We start from the raw sequence: 16,558 nt of genomic DNA, 5'->3' as shown, positions 1-16,558 counted from the left end.
TGAACCCACTGGCATAGCCAACATCCTGGCAAACAGGTTCATTGCAGATGTCTCCCCCCATCCCCCCTAGGGAGCAACTACCCATCCCAACAGAGTGTAACCTCCCTGACACCACACAGTAACAGGTGAGTGCTGCCCTCCCCAAAGTATACATTACAGCATCAATGTGACCATTTGGTGTCCCGGCCTGCATCTTACACGAGGTTCATGACAGACGTAACCCTCACATTATATCACTGTGCAATATTGGGGTTACTACAGGATATGTACCCATGGAATGGCATACAGTGACAGTGTTCCCACTCCACATAGTTGGTGCCAGAATGGAACACAGACAATATTGCCCTATAAGCCTAACAATCCTGTTATGCAAAGCTATGGAGTGTATTGTCATGGGACTCTTACACATAGACATCAGGAAACTACAGACACTGTGTCCTACACATTTCAGTGTTGTTGTGGGAAGATCTTGCCTCTTGAACATATTTGTATTCTTTTGACAGTTAACAGGTCCATCAACATAGGGACAGTTGTTCACACAGCCTACCTGAAGCTTGCTAATGCTTCCACACAATAACCCACTGGGCCATTATGCATTGGCTCACCAGCATTGATATGGACACATATCTCACATGATGGATTGCTACCTGGATCAGGGATAGCACCCACATGGTCAGAATTGCAGGTGCCATGTCTGACTATACACCAGTTACACGTGGCAGTCCACACGGCCCAGTCCTGGGACCTCTCTTGTTCAGTATATATTTGTCTGACATACAGGCTACTACAGGGGGAATATGGCTGACCTTGTTCACACTTGACTGCAAACTGGGTGCCATGATCACCTCTCCAGCTGCCACATGCATACTCCAACAGGGTCTCTCAGAGATGGATGACTGGTGCCTGAGCCATGGCCTACAGCTAAATGCCATTAGTTGCATAGTCATCCCCTTTGGGAATAACAACATGCCCACACATTAACACATAGGTAGTACTCCATTACATATGGTAGGTGTTGTTAGGTGACTGGGGACATGACTTGTTCGTACTGTCACCTTTGACATTCACGTTGCCACAGTGGTTGGACAGACCTTCTATATAAGCAACCTTATCCCATATGGTTTCACATCTAGATCGAGTGATGTCATTGTGTCCCTATACTAATAACAACCGTGCTTGGTTACAATGCCACCTTTGAGGTTTACCTTACCCAACACCTGCAGCAACTGTACTGGCCACAGATACCCAAGCAACAGCCACCCCTCAATAATACCCATGAATCACATATCTCACAAAATCAGTGTGCCTTACGGTCACAGCCCTTAAGGCCAAACAACACACCAAATACAGTTGTTATAGGGGACTCTATTGTCTGGCACACTGACATCCCGCTCAACTGACTGAACAAGGAGAAGGTCACTGTAAGCTGCCTGTCAGGTGGCAGGATCCACCACATAACGCAAGCACTCAGGTCACTCCAAAGCAGGTGCAAGTATGACTCTGTCATTGTCCATGTAGGTGTGAATGACATGAGACATACCTCCCTGGACTACAAGACATGAGACATAGAGCAGCTCTCTGATCATGTAGCCCAGGCTGGTATGACCCTGACCTTGGGTAGCATCTTGCCCTCACCAAGAATGATGCCAGAGTATACAGACAAAATGATCAGTTTAAACAATTGTCTACAGTATTGGTGTCATTCAATGGGGATCCAGTGTCTGTCAGCCTGGGATGACATGCCTGACAAGCCACGTTGCTTCGCTAGGGACGGCTTGCACCTGTCACCCTTAGGCTTTCGTATACTGGCCATGCCTCTTGCCACCCCCATAGTGCATTTTTTAGGTGAGGCTCAAAGGACATACACACCTCCATTGACAATCCAAGGATACAAAATCTAGAGGTAATGCTACTCAATGCCAGACGTCTACACCTCAAGATGCACCCACTTGAGGCTCTCCTCAGTATGGAGAATATCGATGTCTGTGCAGTAACAGAAACCTGGTTCAAGGCTCCTGAGAGCACCCCAGCACTACCAGGTTATAACTCATACCATGCATTTCACACACAAAACTCAGACCGAAGCACAAAAGGAGGGGTAGTATCTATATTCATCAAAGATACCTACACCTCCAGGTTAGTGGCACTGCACGAAGCATCAGAAACCATCTATGTGCAACTAACAGTGGGCCAAACTGCATTTCAGTTTGTAGCCTGCTACAGAACACCCTCCCTGTTACAGGAACCCCACTTGGCATTCCTGAGAACACTGAAGAATATCAAGGTCTCTCCTACAACTATGTTATTGGGTGACTTCAACTACCCAAACATTGACTGCAACAACTACTCATGCCCAAACACACTCGCCCAATGGTTCCTTGAAGTTATAAACTGTAATGCGATGGAGCAACTGGTCAACACTCCCACAAGAGGGAACAACATATTGGACCTGGTCATCACCAACATGGGGACTCTATGTTCCACTCAAGAGGTAAACCCCTCATTGGTAAGATCAGACCATTAACAAATTTCCATGGACATCCATATCCCGTCCCCACCCCCAGCCAAGGAAATCACTGTATAGAATTTCTCAAACGCCAGCTTTGCACTTCTCAAGACTGATGTGGAATCCTTCAAAGCCCACAGGCCAGAGGATAACAGGCCAATCCACAGAATCCTTTACAAATGCATTTTATGAGCACCTGCAGGAATGCATGGATTGTGCTATCCCAAATAAAATGAAGCCTCACTTCTCCAAAAACAGGAGACCTGTTTGGTGGACCCCAGCCATAAATAAGCTATACAACAGAAGGAGGAAGCTACTACATGACAGAGCAAAATACCAAAAATGGAAGCCATCTCTGATCAGTATTAGCAAGAAACTGCAATACCTCATAAAATCATCAAAGGCCAGTTTCCAAAGGGAAATTGCCCTAGACACTAAAGATAATCACAAGTCCTTCTTTAGTTATGTCCATAATATGGGTGGAAACTCCCAGATATGCTCTGAATTGTTGCATAACGGTACACAATATACTGAAACTACAGACAGCCAACATCCTGGCAGACAGATTCAGCACAAACCCCCCCCCTTCAACCACAAAGGAACAAATGCCTAGCCCAACTGAATGTAACCTCCCTGACATCACAGATGCACAGGTGAAAGCTGCCCTCGCCAAAGCAGAAAACACAGCAGCTATGGGACCAGACGGTATCCCAGGCTGTGTCTTATACAAGCTCCAAGAAGAACTGAACCCTCACATTAAGTCACTGTTCAAACCTAACCTTACTACAGGATATGTACCCGAATAATGGTATACAGCTACAGTGGTTCCACTCCACAAAGGTGGTGCCACAACAGACCCTGGGAACTATCACCCCATAAGCCTGACTAGTCTGGTCTGTACAGCTATGGAGCGTATTATCATTGAACTCATAAACAAAGACATTGGGAGCCTCCAGACACTGGATCCTACCCAATTTGGCTTTGTTAAGGGCAGATCTTGCCTCTTAAACCTAGTTGATTTCTTTGAAACAGTTACCAAAGCTATGGATGAGGGCAAGGTAGTCCACACAGCTTACCTGGACCACGCAAAAACGTTCAACACAATACCCCACTCGGATATCATACATAAGCTTAACAGCTTAAATATCAACCCCTATATCACAAGATGGGTTGCAAACTGGCTCAGCGATAGAACCCACATTGTCAGAATCGCAGGTGCCATGTCCAAATACAAACCAGTTACAAGTGGCATCCCACAGGGCTCAGTTCTGGGACCTCTCTGGTTCGGTATATACTTCTCTGAGGTTCAGGCTAACACAGGGGCATTATGGCTGACAAGGTCCGCAGATTACTGCAAACTGGGGGCCATAACCGACTCTCCAGCTAACACAAGCATCCTACAGAAGGGTCTCACAGAGATGGATGTTTGCTGCCAGAGCCACAAGCTTGAGCTACATGCTAAAAAGTGCAAAGTCATTCCCTTTGTGAAAAACAAGGTGCACACAAATTACCACATAAGTGGTAATCCATTAAGTACAGAAGTAGTAACTTGAGATTTGTGGACCAATCTAGATAGTAATCTCTCCTTTCATAATCACATTGCCAAAGTGGTTACAAACACCTTCTATATATGCCACCTTATCACGAACGGGTTTGCATCTACATCAAGTGAGGTCATTGTGCCCCTCTACTCGTCAGTCATCAGCACCATACTTGAATACAATGGCCCTTTTATGATGTACCTTACCCGACACCTGCAGCACCTGGAGAGACCCAAAAGTACCTCTCCAAGAGGGTCATGGGCTATAAACAGATGTCATATGCAGCTCAACTAAGGAAACTCCAGCTCTACTCAGTTGCTTACCACCTACTCAGAGGCAATCTATGCCTGACATACAAAGCCGTGTCAAAGCCCAAATTAATGGACATGCTCCACCTCAAAAATCCAAGTCCCTTAGAGATACATGCTCCAGGGGCTTAAAACTTAGCACAGGAATAAAAAGGACATGCTGGAAGGACAGATTCATTTCCCAGAGGCTCCCCTCACTCTGGAATAGAATCCCAATTCATATTAGACATAGCCCCTCGCTGACTCTCTTCAAGCCAAATCTGGACACATGGATGGGAAATCGCAAAGTCACCCCTGGGATCTCTTCTGTGTCTGTGCTAGACAGAGGCACAGTAGCCTAAATGTACATGGGCTATATTGTGTGACCTACTATTCACTGGCACAGTGTAGTACTCTGACAGGGCTGCAAAAGCCAAACACACTCTGGCTAGGCTTGTGCATACCCTAGGGCAGATAGCCTACTATCAACCTCTGAACCTATGCTTCTGCTCGGGATGCACAATATTTACTGCTGATACTGTTTGCAGATCTTTATCATCTTTGCTTTCCCAGTTTCTATGAACAACTTAGGTATCTGTGGAACATGTTTGATCACGACAGGGTTCCACTATATTATATAAGTGTCTGTTGTCATGTAACTGTGTGCACAGGGCAGATTGCTGGATAGTGAGAGGTTCCTGGGTTAAAACATGCAACTGCCAGATGTGTGGTCCACTGCTGTAGTCAGACATGGCCTAAGTGTGTGAGCATGCCCAGTTCAGGCTTTCCATGTTTTGTTGCCTGACATATGTCTCATTTATCTAAGTGTGTGAGCATGCCCAGTGTGACCTCTCAGTATGTTGCAATCTGAAGTCCACTATATTTGTGGATGTGTGTGAACATGACTGATATTAACATTTATACTGTGTGTGTTGGAAGTCAAGTTCTGTTCTTACTGCAAGACTCACCTTTGTGTCATAACTCAACAGGGATTATGCTGTGCCTGCAGGGTTTCCATGAGATACTTTGCATAGACTTATCAACATTCCTTCATACTGGCTGAACAGTGCAATGCTGTCATGGTTTAATGGTTCAGTACTTTAACTATGGTGCACAGTATCCTGGGTTCGAGGCCCATCACTGCTTTATATTTCCATACTGAGCAGACCAGACTACTTAAGGGCCAGTTAAGCAAATATGAGCATGTTGGCTTTTATTCTGCTATGCCCTACTTAGACCAGGCTTGTCCGACATTGCTGTATATTCACCAACTTTGCTGGACATTGCCCAATATTACTCGACACTGACCACAGTTGTACTAGTTGGTGTGTGTATTCTGTTTGCATATACTACATGGTGGTAAATGCTGTTTAGCACTACCTTAAATTGCTTGACACATGGCAATCATGCCTCAGGTGGTGCTGCAGGGCTGCCTATGTTGGATGCACATACTACACTCCCTGTACATGTTTGAAGCAGGTAGTGTCAACTTAGGCATCCCCTTTACTATATGTGCGGGTCAGATAGAGGTATCATTTCCAGGGTTCCTACTGTATGTGCTATGCATTGCCTCTTTGCCAAGGCCAAAGCATACTGGGCACGCCTCCTTCTGCCTACTGGGACAGGCTCAGGTTGTTCCTCCTCCGAGTCACGCTCTGCCTGTGATGACTTTGGCAATTGTGGGGGGCTGTTTGGGCCAGGCCTATGCTGGTCCTGCTGCAGCTGTTTTTGCAGGATCATATTATGTAGCATAGCACATACCATGACAATTTGGGTACATGTAGTTGGAGTGTACTGCAAGGCTCCACCAGATGTGTCCAGGCACCGGAAGCTTAACTTGATCAGCCCAAACACATGCTCGATTACATTTCGTGTTTGTGCGTGTGCCTCATTATGGCATTCCTGTGCAGGTGTGTGTGCGTTTCTGATGGGTGTCATCAGCCACAGCTCCAGTGCATAGCCAGCATCCCCCACTACGTGACCATGTGGGATGTCCCCATTGGCAAATGTCTGGTACAGCTGCATCAGATGCCAGATATGGGAATCATGGTAGCTTCCAGGGCAGCCAGCACACACATTCAGTATTATTCCCTGGACATCACACACAACCTGGCAGTTGATGGAGGGGAAGCCCTTGTGGTTGAAGTAGACCCTACCCCACTCACCGGCTGGTGCTTTGATGCGTATGTGCATGCAGTCTATTGAACCCACTACCTCAGGGTATTCCGCTATTTGCTGGAAGAGACACATATTGCTGGCCAATACCTTACGGGAATTGGAGAAATATACATGATCACCGACATGTGCTGACATGGCATCCAGAAACTGGTGCAGTACCCTGGATGCTGATGCCTGTGATATCCCCATCATATCACCAGTTGGTCTCTGGAAGGTACCTGTTGCTAGTATTCTTAGGCCAACACATACCTTGGTTTCCACTGGAATGGGTTCCCCTCTGTTGGTTCTGTGTGTGAGGCGTGGCTTGCACAGCTCAACAATTTGCTGCATGAGGTCTCTGTCCACTCTATAGCGCTCCACTATCTCCAGCTCATGTAGCCCCTGGTAGGTTACCCTGGACCTGTACACTCTTCTCCATCTCCTCACTGGGGGTTGGTTGGCAGCATTCCCATTGTCACCACCCTCAGCATGTTGCATATGTCAGTTTATGACAGCAATGGCAGCCCCTAACATTTCTTTGTCTCAGTTAAGCCTTTTCAGTATTCACTTCTCTTAGCTTACTGCTGTGCTGCAGTGTCTCTGAGCAATACATGGTGAAAAGTTGTTTGCAGAGTTTTAAGTGCTGGCCTGGGCTGGTTTACTGCCTGTGTAATTGCCTGATTCTGATTATTTCCACCTGCTAGCTCTGCTGACTCTCCCTGGTTAACTTCCTACTGTTTGTTGTGCTTCCTTTTCCCTTTCCATTTCCTCAGGGGACAGCGCCGCTCACACTTGTGCAGACGCGCGCACACATGCTAACATGCACGCACACAGGCTTAGATGGAGTTTCACTAGCTAATTCCTGCCTAAACACGTGCACACGAGTGCAGACACACTTACAAGACTTTAAACTGCCTTATATATGTTTACTCCAGCTTAAACGCACGCACTCACGCTTCCACGCACACACACTGTCTTACTCGGGTTTACAGGCGCGCACACACATGTATACACGTTGCAAGCATTTTTACAAGAAACTTAGGTGATACCCACAGTCTGCATCTTCTATTTCTTGACTTTAGCTAGGATACCTGATGACACACCTCTTCCAGTGATGAGCAACTGACAGCTAACACATGACACTCTGCTCCAATGAGATTATCTTCTTTCATACATACCCCCTCCTGATGTCACCTATATCCTACTCTGTTACTCCCCTTATCCTAGTCTTACACTCCACTGACTGTGCTCATTTGCTGTGTAGACTTGGCATTCACTATCCTTACCTTCATTTGCATAGGATTGCCTACTAATGCTTGGTTACATCTCTTAGACTGGGTTCCCCTCTTAGCAACCCCTACTCGGTAGCCATGTTGTCTTCAGCCTGCCATTGCCTTGCATTGTACAATACAAATCCCCATAAAATCCACATTTGTGGGTTTTAATTTTTATTTTTCTGGTTTTTAGAGCGCAGCCCGTTTGCACGACGCTGCGCTACGCTTAAACATGGAAAATCGGAAAAAAAAATTAAATTACTTTTTTTTCATTTTGCATAAGGTAACATTGCCAATGGCCATATATTTGGCCATTGGCATGCTTCCTCTACTGGATACAACCTTTATTTGGAGCTGTCATGGCTCCGTTTTGCTACTTGCAGAATGGTACTCAGTTGTCAACCGAGTACATTTCTGCAGATAACACTACTCTTACTCGGACAGGTTCTGGTTTCCTGGATCGCAAATCTACCTCATTTGCATGCCTTTCAGCTGCAATTGAGGTAATTTGCATGTCCCAGCCCTGTCCGTGTAAGAGTTGTTTTAGGAGCTCTCTTACACGCCCCTACAGGCTGTTCCTGGATCGCTCATCGGACATGATGGCTGCATGGAGTCTTACTCTACTCTTAGATTCCTTGCAAGCCATCGTGAATCCGGCCCATAGGGTATACATGCATTTATACAATATCTAGAAATTTGATCCTACCAACACACTTTTTAACAAAGCAATTTTCTATTAATACATTTTTTATTAGAAAAAGTCACACCATCTTCTTAAGGAGGTGACTGGGAGAACAATTTAGAATCTTGAGACATTTATTTGCAAATACTTCTCAGTACCGCTCAGTCACTTGGCTTAAATTCTTCATTTTTAAAAATAGCATACTAAAATTGCAAGCAACAATGTTATACTATACTTTCTCAGTTAAAATGACTTTTTAGTATACTATATTGTGGTTTTCATCTTATAACTGAGAACATTGTTTTATTTTATTATCATTTTTATTCACATATTTTAGTGTATAATTTTCTGGTCTCATTATGTTTTGGAATTATTGACATGTGATTTGTCTTACAGTATTTAAAGAATGTGTTTGTGTAATGATCATCATCTTCTCTCGGCTGTTCCTGGTAGGGGTCGCCACAGCGGATCATCTATTTCCATTTCTTTCTGTTCTCTGCATCTTGCTGTAACACACCAACCACCTGCATGTCCTCTTTCACCACATCCATAAACCTTATCTTAGGCCTTTTTCTTTTTCTGTTAACTGTAGCTTCATCTTTAGCATCTTTTTCCCAATATACTCAGCATCCCTCCTCAGCACATGTCCAAACCAATGTAATCTTGCCTCTCTGGCTTTGTCTCCAAACCGTCCAACCTGGGCTGACCCTCTAATATACTTATTCTTAATCCTGTCCACCCTCATCACACCCAGTGCAAATCTTGACATCTTTAACTCTGCTACATCCAGCTCTAACTCCTACCTGTATGTCAATGCCACTGTCTCCAACCATTATAAGATAGCTGGTCTCACTACCCTCTTGTAGACCTTCCCTTTCACTCTTACTGGTACTCGTCTGTCACAAATCACTCATGACACTCTACTCCACCCACTCCATCCTGCCTGTACTCTCTTCTTCACCTCTCTTCCACACTCACCATTACTCTAAATTATTGATCCCAAGTATTTAAACTCATCCACCTTCAACAGCTCTACTCCTTGCATACTCACCATTCCTCTATTCTCCCTCTCATTCACACACATATATTCTGCCTTAGTCCTGCTGACCTTCATTCTTCTTCTTTCTAGAGCATATCTCCATCTCTCCAGGGTCTCCTCCACCTGTTTCCTACTCTCACTACAGATCACAATGTTATCTGCAAATGTCATAGTCCAAGGGGGCTCCTGTCTGATCTCATCGGCCAACCTGTCCATCACCATTGCAAATAAGAAAGGGCTCAGAGCTGATCCTTGATGTAATCCCACCTCCAACACATAGCAAAAAAGCAAACGCTAGGGATAGGTTCTTATATTGAGAGAACCAATAAATTCATTGATTTTCATCTCAAGACATATTTATCTAGAGTGTCTTCTCATGTTAGGAATACTCAGGATGTGTGTGGAGCATTAAAGGGTATGTCATGGAATCATGAATTTTATTGGGCTACGGTAGACATCTCTTCTTTGTACACTAACATTGATAAACAGTGGGGGTTGGAAGCTATGAGAAAAATAATGGGGGAAGGACCCAGAACTTCTTTTTTGTTATCTCTGCTGGAGTTTAGTCTCACTCATAATTATTTCGTTTGGAATAGAGAATTTTATCTTCAAGTGAAAGGAACGGCAATGGGTGCGGCATTTGCTCCTACGTATGCAGTCATTTATATGGGGGAATTTGAGAAAGAATTTATGTTTCATAAAACGTTTTTTGCAAATAATGTTATTTTTTATAAAAGATACATAGACAATCTCATTTTTGTGTGTAAGGGGGAATTTTCTGAGTTTGATGATTTCATGCAGGACTTAAACATGAATGCACATGGGCTCCATTTTGTGTCTGAATGTTCTAGATTCACAATTTCATTTTTGGATGTTGAATTTTATGTAGGGGAGAATTATAAGGTGCATTTTAGACCTTTCAGAAAACCAACTTCAGTGAATAACTTCTTACATGCTAGCAGCATGCATCCTCCACATGTAATCAATGCTTTGCCTGAACAGGAAGTTAAAAGAATTTTGAGAAACACTTCTGATCCCAATTTATGGGATGAGACATTAGATGAAGTGGTTCATAGACTTATGAGTAGAGGGTATTCAATGGAAATTCTGTCAGGTTTAAAAAGCAGATTATGTGGTGGAAAGAAAGTAAGAAGTGAATTTAGTACACGTCACACAGTTATTGATAAGGAGGAGAAACTATTTTTTGTTTCTAGATATTCTGATTTTTCTCAGACTATAGAGAAGATTGTTAGACAGTTTTGGAGTGTGGTTTGTGATGATATGATTGTGGGAAGTTTGTTTCCTACTCATGTTAGTTTTTCTTATAGAAGATTTGGTAACTTGAAGGAGCTATTAAATAAAAAACTAGAACAGTCTGTTGATGGAGAAAATGTTGGTATGGAGAAATGTGGTAGGTGTTCTGTATGTCATTTGGTTAGAAATTTAGATGGTATGAAAATTAATGGGAAGAGATATAGGGCATTTGAAAAATTTAATTGTTTATCACAAGGGGTGGTTTATGTTTTAGGGTGTGATTGTGTTCAACCATTATGGTACATTGGTCAAACCACCAGAAAGATTAAGGTTCGCATTTTGGAACATTTGGGGGATGTGAGAAGGGAGAATTTGGATAGTCCTGTGGCTTTTCATTTTGTTAAAGTTCATAATGGAAACACTGAGGGATTTATTTTCAGTGTTTTAGCCAGACCACATTTTGATGGTGGAAATTTTAGGACAGAACTTAACAAATTAGAAAATAAGTTGATTCTCAATTATCACACTTTATATCCGGGGGGCTTGAATTTAGACGTAGGTTTATCTTTATGAAATATGATATGATGTTTTTTGAGTTATTCTGTTTCATGAGAAAGTTTTTGCATTCTATATTTTGTATTTGATATATTGTATTTGATATTTTGTATTAAAAAATATTTAAAGATGTTTTGAAAATATTTAAAATATTTAAAATATTTATAATATCCAATATTGCTTAATGTTGTTTTTGTATGACATCAAATGTTTAGAGTAGTTTTACCATTTATTCATCTATTTATTCATCGATTTATGAAATATTGTATAATCTGAATGTTGGATAAAGTGATTTATTGATAAACTAGTATCTAAATATTTATGGGCATTTCTATGGAAAATGGTATCAAACTATTCTGTAAAGCAATTAAGCAAAAAGGAGGGAAAAAAAAGTTTCTATCAAAGCTTCTATTCATTGGTTGATAGAATAATGAGTTTGATGTGTTTGTATTTAAGGAGATGGGTTTTATTTGATGTATTGTTCCACTGAAGGTGAATTGCCGAGGTACCAGGACTTGTGAATAAAGCGTTGTGGTTTTCCATCTTCGTGGTTGGCGTTTGCTTTTTTGCTATGTGTTGGAGTTTTTGAGAATTTTCTTTTCTTCTTTTTGGTGTTTTGTTATGTAATCCCACCTCCACCTTAAACACATCCATCACTCCCAACGCAGACCTCACCACTGTCACACTACCCTCGTACATATCCTGTACCACTCTTACATACTTCTTTGACACTCCCGACTTCCTCATACAATACCACAACTCCTCTCTAGGCACCCTGTCATATGCTTTCTCTAAGTCTACAAAAACACAATGCAACTCCTTCTGACCTTCTATGTACTTCTCCATCAACACTCTCAGAGCAAACATTGCATCTGTAGTGCTGTTTCCCAGCATAAAACCATACTTCTGATCACTAATCATCACGTCCTTTCGCAACTTAGCTTCCACTACTCTTTCCCATAACATCATGCTGTGGCTGATTCATTTAATCCCTCTGTAGTTACTGCAGCTCTGCACATCACCCTTATTCTTACAAATCAGTATCAAAACACTTTTTCCTCCATTCCTCAGGCATCCTCTCACTTTCCAAAATTTTATTAAAACAATCTGGTTAGAAACTCCACTGCCATTTCACCTAAACACCTCCATGCTTCCACGGGTATGTCATCTGGACCAACAGCCTTTCCATTCTTCATCCTCTTCATAGCTATCCTTACTTCCTCCTTACTAATTCATTGCATTTCATGATTCACTATCACCACATCATGCAACCTTCTCTCCCTCTCATTCTCTTCATTCATCAGCCCCTCAAAGTACTCTTTCCATCTGCTCAACACACTCTCCTCGCTTGTGAGTATGTTTCCCTCATTATCCTTTATCACCTTTACCTGCTGCACATCTTTCCTAGCTCGGTCCCTCTGACTAGCCAACTGGTACAGGTACTTTTCTCCCTGCTTAGTGTCCAACCTTTCATACAACTCTTCATATGCCTTATCCTTAGCCTTCGCCACCTCTCTTTTTGCCATGCACCTCATCTCCTTATACTCCTGTCTACTTTTGTTATCTGACAATCCCACTTCTTCTTTGTTTGTGTAATGATATTTATTCTAAAAAAGCCTGGTTTAATGTGTAGAGAAAAACACTCAAAAAAATGTTGGTATGTGTTGGTTTCCTCAGTTGGTGGTGTAGTTTGCTTCTTAGCTTATTTTTACATCAGCCATAAGTGTAACTTTCCTTTCAGTTTTAGTTTCACTTCTGCAATGTCTATTTCATATATCAACCAGGCACCTGGTTCTCCTAATTCATTTAAAACACCAGATGCACCAGCTACAATGATGAGTCATGATGGCCTTTCATTTAACCAAATGTTGGAGAATTCATCACAAATTATGACACAACAATTGAGGCTGGTCTCCAATACTTTCCAGTTATCCCCATGGGACAGTTGCAGGTGTAGAATATACTTCCCATTAATGGAATTTACATCATGAACTATTTGGTCAAGGCTATTAAAAATCAGTTCAGATATCCTGATAATGACAACAAAAAGAAGGCAAAGAACACTGTCCCCAATAAGGTTAGATGGAAAATAGAGGCATGGTTTAATGGATCATATTTTCTGATATGGATTGAACCCATAGTTTTATAGCAATAGTTTTACATTTACATATATTTTAAATAAGTTGACTGAATACAGGCCACTTAGAATAGACAATACTTACTTTTAGATTCATAAGTGATTACTAGGTTAATGGTCCCATGGAGGGGCATGTTTAGCCTAGCCATCATTCCCAAATGAATTACTTTTGTGAAGGTATAACTACTTTTGTTTACCTTATTCCTACAGTGGTGGTATCTGGTCTATATAGATATCTCATCTCAAGATCAGTTTGGCTATTATCCTAATCCAGACTTTTGTTTTCATCCTTGACCCCATATCAATGGAGAACAGGTAGGATTGTTAAGTCTCCTCACCCGTGGAATCTCTGAGACTTTTGTCCAAACATTACTGAGGTGGGATCTGCCCTGCAATAGTAGCATACCAATCTGTCTGCTTGAGCAGGTAATGAAATTATGAGAATTTTGATGAATGCACTTGTAGAGAAATGGATAGTCTGACAACTGAGATTACAGCACTGGAAATATCTATTACTTCTATCTTGTTGTTTCCTGATCATCAATCCAAATTTAAATGCATTTTAACGAAGTGGATAAGCACTGAAATATTACTAAGGAGTAGAAGTAGAAAAACTTTTAAGTGGCCTTAGAGACTACAAAAACAACAGGGTGTACCTTTTACCAAAGAAAAGTAAGAATTGGAGATCTCTTTATTAAAATATATCAGTAGGTACTCCCTCACAAGGTAATTTAGTACAGCCTCTGGTTGGATGACAATTTTGTAATATCTGCCACCTCAGACATTCAGACATTTAATGGGACAGAAATACATACATTCTGAGATATCAGCCCACTACAGACAGCAGGAAGGGACTTTAAAGAGTGAAAAATCAGTAGTGGGGGGGGGAGGATGTCCAAGGAATCAGAGATGATTTTTTTGCCATTAGATACTGTGATTCAATGTGATAGCTTTCAGATTTTTAATTTCAACCACTTGATAGTTTCTGACACTTTGATTTTGGCTTTACTGTTATGTGGTAATTGTATGTAAATTTAAAACATGTGGTGGTATCAGGACGGTATTCCAAAAATTCCCCAATCATCACCTCTGGTCCATCCCATAAAATAAAAATGTCATCAAGGAATCTGACATATAGTTTAATGTATACTCAAAAATGTGAAGAAAAAATATGTTTTCTTTTCCAATGCAACAGCACCAAATTCACGTACAAGGCACAAGCCACCCCCATAGCTACACCCTATTTTGTCAAATTGTTTCTCCGTCAAAAAAATAAAAAATCATTCTCTAAAACCACTATATATATATATATATATATATATATATATATATATATATATTTTATTTTATTTTTATTTATTTATTTTACATTTGTTAACCGGGCTAGTCCAGCTGGATACAAGTCCATTTTCAGTGGAGGCCCGAGGAGAAAAGCTCCGCTATCTACTACATGGTCACAAAAACAGTACATACAAAAATATCACAATGGTTATAAGTCAAGTATGGATATAAGTCACAAGTAAGAAAGGCAGTAGCAACAATTTCAGGAAGTTTATAAAGAAGAGGATAGAAAGACAAGGTAATTATTTAAGTACAGAAGTGGTAAGAGAAGGGAGAGAAGAATTAAGTGTTTTTTTTTTTTTTTTTAAAAGTTAAGATGAGTGTTATTAGAGAAGTATTGTTATTTAGTTGATAGGAAAAAGAAAATAAATAGAAGAAATATATTTGGGAGAATCTATGCGGATTGAAGGAGGAGAATAGAAGGTCATAGAGGAGCTAGATCAACTGGGATTGATGCAAGAACAAAGCCAGTGTTTAGTAAGAAAGAGTTTCAATTTAGTCTTAAATAGTGTAGTGGAAGTGTGGGCTGCAAGGTCTGGAGGAAGTTGGTTCCAGATCTTACCAACTGAGTTGGAAAATATGGAATCACCTGCTGTATTCTTAGAACGAGAAGTTTGAATCAGTAGTTTATTAGAAGAGCGTAGGGCTTTTAAGTTGTTGTAGGGTTTTATAAGGGTGGAGAGCATGGGTATGTTTTCAGGGTGGTAAAGGGCTTTGTGGGCAAGTGTAAGCTGATAGTACTGAATTAGGTGGGGTAATTCCAGCCATCCTAGTTTAGAGAGGTTCTGACAGTGATGTGTTTTATATGTAGAGGCAGTGGCAAATCTTGCAATGCTGTTGTAGGCTGTTGTGAGCTTATTAATGTTATGCTTGGATAGGTTAGAATAAATGGGGGAAGCATATAGTAAAGTGGAGATGAGATGTGTTCTTGCTATGGTAGTTCTTGCTTCAGTAGTGAGGAAAGTTCTGATTCTATAGAGAGAACCTAGTTTTCTATTAGTTGCTTTAATGCTGGAGTTAATGTGAAAATCAAATTTTAGTAGATTGTCAATAGTAATACCCAATAGTTTGGTTGTTTGGTCAGAAGATATAAGGGTGCCATTGTTAGAAGTAATTGTGAAATTAATAGGGGGAGATAGGTGTGTAGGTGAGAAGAGGAGGAGTTTAGTTTTTTTAGGGTTTAAGAGGAGACAGTGGTTAGAGAACCATTGCTCAATAGTAGTGAATGTTTTTTGGGTAAGGTAGTGAAGGTCAGCTTGGTTTGTGGCAGAGCAAATGATGGTGGTGTCGTCAGCATACTGAATGCAAGTAGTTAGGGGTGTGGCAAGATACAAGTCATTAATGAAAACGGAAAATAAAAGAGGACCTAAGATGGAGCCTTGAGGGACCCCTAAAGTGGTGGGGAGAAGTTCAGAGAGATTGTTGTTCCATAAAACAGCCTGTTTATGGTTTTGAAGGTAGGAAGTGAACCAAGTTAAGGCAGGGGTGTCAAGAGAGAGTGATTTTAAGTGATGAAGAAGGAGTTGGTGATTCACCATATCAAAGGCTTTAGAAAGGTCTACAAAGAATGCTGATGAGAGAAGATTGCTATTACGGTTAATATTAATGGAGTCAGTGAAGGATATTAAGGCTGTGGTAGTGCTATGGTAAGGGCGGAAGCCATGTTGGCAGTTAGCGAGGAGATTGTTAGAAAGGAGGTGATTTAGTAACTGTTTGTGGATGCATTTCTCCATTATTTTTGCAATAGGAGATAGCAGTGCTATTGGGCGGTAGTTAGAGTATTCA

The sequence above is a fragment of the Protopterus annectens genome, chromosome 3.part0, assembly GCF_019279795.1.
Source record: "Protopterus annectens isolate FY-2018-M chromosome 3.part0, PAN1.0, whole genome shotgun sequence".
Taxonomy (NCBI): domain Eukaryota; kingdom Metazoa; phylum Chordata; order Ceratodontiformes; family Protopteridae; genus Protopterus; species Protopterus annectens.
The sequence above is the reverse complement of the archived record's forward strand: the minus strand, read 5'-3'. Positions refer to the sequence as shown.